A 3,392-nucleotide genomic window follows, 5' to 3' on the forward strand; every position below is an offset into this window, starting at 1 on the left:
TTGCGCATTACGGTTCGAACACTCGAACACCTACACGGATTCTCCTGCACGGTGGCAGATATGTAAACACGGGGTTTCCATACCATTTCTTGCGCATTACGGTTCGAACACTCGAACACCTATACGGATTCTCCTGCACAGTGGCAGATATGTAAATACGGGGTTTCCATACCATTTCTTGCGCATTACGGTTCGAACACTCGAACACCTATGCGGATTCTCCTGCACAGTGGCAGATATGTAAATACGGGATTTACATACCATTTCTTGCGCAATCCGGTTCGAACACTCGAACACCTATACGGATTTTCCTGCACAGTGGCAGATATGTAAATACGGGGTTTACATACCATTTCTTGCGCATTACGGTTCGAACACTCGAACACCTATACGGATTCTCCTGCACAGTGGCAGATATGTAAATACGGGGTTTCCATACAATTTCTTGCGCATTACGGTTCGAACACTCGAACACCTATACGGATTCTCCTGCACAGTGGCAGATATGTAAATACGGGGTTTACATACCATTTCTTGCGAAACACGGTTCGAACACTCGAACACCTATACGGATTCTCCTGCACAGTGGCAGATATGTAAATACGGGGTTTACATACCATTTCTTGCGCAATACGGTTCGAACACTCGAACACCTATACGGATTTTCCTGCACAGTGGCAGATATGTAAATACGGGGTTTCCATACCATTTCTTGCGCATTACGGTTCGAACACTCGAACACCTATACGGATTCTCCTGCACAGTGGCAGATATGTAAATACGGGGTTTCCATACCATTTCTTGCGCATTACGGTTCGAACACTCGAACACCTATGCGGATTCTCCTGCACAGTGGCAGATATGTAAATACGGGATTTACATACCATTTCTTGCGCAATCCGGTTCGAACACTCGAACACCTATACGGATTTTCCTGCACAGTGGCAGATATGTAAATACAGGATTTACATACCATTTCTTGCGCATTACGGTTCGAACACTCGAACACCTATACGGATTCTCCTGCACAGTGGCAGATATGTAAATACGGGGTTTCCATACCATTTCTTGCGCATTACGGTTCGAACACTCGAACACCTATACGGATTCTCCTGCAAAGTGGCAGATATGTAAATACGGGGTTCACATACCATTTCTTGCGCGACACGGTTCGAACACTCGAACACCTATACGGATTCTCTTGCACAGTGGCAGATATGTAAATACGGGGTTTACATACCATTTCTTGCGCAATACGGTTCGAACACTCGAACACCTATGCAGATTTTCCTGCAAAGTGGCAGATATGTAAATACGGGGTTTCTATACCATTTCTTGCGCATTACGGTTCGAACACTCGAACACCTATCCGGATTCTCCTGCACAGTGGCAGATATGTAAATACGGGGTTTCCATACCATTTCTTGCGCATTACGGTTCGAACACTCGAACACCTATGCGGATTCTCCTGCACAGTGGCAGATATGTAAATACGGGATTTACATACCATTTCTTGCGCAATCCGGTTCGAACACTCGAACACCTATACGGATTTTCCTGCACAGTGGCAGATATGTAAATACGGGGTTTACATACCATTTCTTGCGCAATACGGTTCGAACACTCGAACACCTATACGGATTTTCCTGCAAAGTGGCAGATATGTAAATACGGGGTTTCTATACCATTTCTTGCGCATTACGGTTCGAACACTCGAACACCTATCCGGATTCTCCTGCACAGTGGCAGAATATGTAAATACGGGGTTTCCATACCATTTCTTGGGCATTACGGTCCGAACACTCGAACACCTATGAGGATTCTCCTGCACAGGGGCAGATATGTAAATACGGGATTTACATACCATTTCTTGCGCAATCCGGTTCGAACACTCGAACACCTATACGGATTTTCCTGCAAAGTGGCAGATATGTAAATACGGGGTTTACATACCATTTCTTGCGCATTACGGTTCGAACACTCGAACACCTACACGGATTCTCCTGCACGGTGGCAGATATGTAAACACGGGGTTTCCATACCATTTCTTGCGCATTACGGTTCGAACACTCGAACACCTATACGGATTCTCCTGCACAGTGGCAGATATGTAAATACGGGGTTTCCATACCATTTCTTGCGCATTACGGTTCGAACACTCGAACACCTATGCGGATTCTCCTGCACAGTGGCAAATATGTAAATACGGGATTTACATACCATTTCTTACGCAATCCGGTTCGAACACTCGAACACCTATACGGATTTTCCTGCACAGTGGCAGATATGTAAATACGGGGTTTACATACCATTTCTTGCGCATTACGGTTCGAACACTCGAACACCTATACGGATTCTCCTGCACAGTGGCAGATATGTAAATACGGGGTTTCCATACCATTTCTTGCGCATTACGGTTCGAACACTCGAACACCTATACGGATTCTCCTGCACAGTGGCAGATATGTAAATACGGGGTTTACATACCATTTCTTGCGAAACACGGTTCGAACACTCGAACACCTATACGGATTCTCCTGCACAGTGGCAGATATGTAAATACGGGGTTTACATACCATTTCTTGCGCAATACGGTTCGAACACTCGAACACCTATACGGATTTTCCTGCACAGTGGCAGATATGTAAATACGGGGTTTCCATACCATTTCTTGCGCATTACGGTTCGAACACTCGAACACCTATACGGATTCTCCTGCACAGTGGCAGATATGTAAATACGGGGTTTCCATACCATTTCTTGCGCATTACGGTTCGAACACTCGAACACCTATGCGGATTCTCCTGCACAGTGGCAGATATGTAAATACGGGATTTACATACCATTTCTTGCGCAATCCGGTTCGAACACTCGAACACCTATACGGATTTTCCTGCACAGTGGCAGATATGTAAATACGGGGTTTACATACCATTTCTTGCGCATTACGGTTCGAACACTCGAACACCTATACGGATTCTCCTGCACAGTGGCAGATATGTAAATACGGGGTTTCCATACCATTTCTTGCGCATTACGGTTCGAACACTCGAACACCTATACGGATTCTCCTGCACAGTGGCAGATATGTAAATACGGGGTTTACATACCATTTCTTGCGAAACACGGTTCGAACACTCGAACACCTATACGGATTCTCCTGCACAGTGGCAGATATGTAAATACGGGGTTTACATACCATTTCTTGCGCAATACGGTTCGAACACTCGAACACCTATACGGATTTTCCTGCACAGTGGCAGATATGTAAATACGGGGTTTCCATACCATTTCTTGCGCATTACGGTTCGAACACTCGAACACCTATACGGATTCTCCTGCACAGTGGCAGATATGTAAATACGGGGTTTCCATACCATTTCTTGCGCATT

This window comes from Camellia sinensis, chromosome 10 (genome assembly GCF_055761805.1).
Source record: "Camellia sinensis isolate YWXY chromosome 10, ASM5576180v1, whole genome shotgun sequence".
Taxonomy (NCBI): Eukaryota; Viridiplantae; Streptophyta; class Magnoliopsida; order Ericales; family Theaceae; genus Camellia; species Camellia sinensis.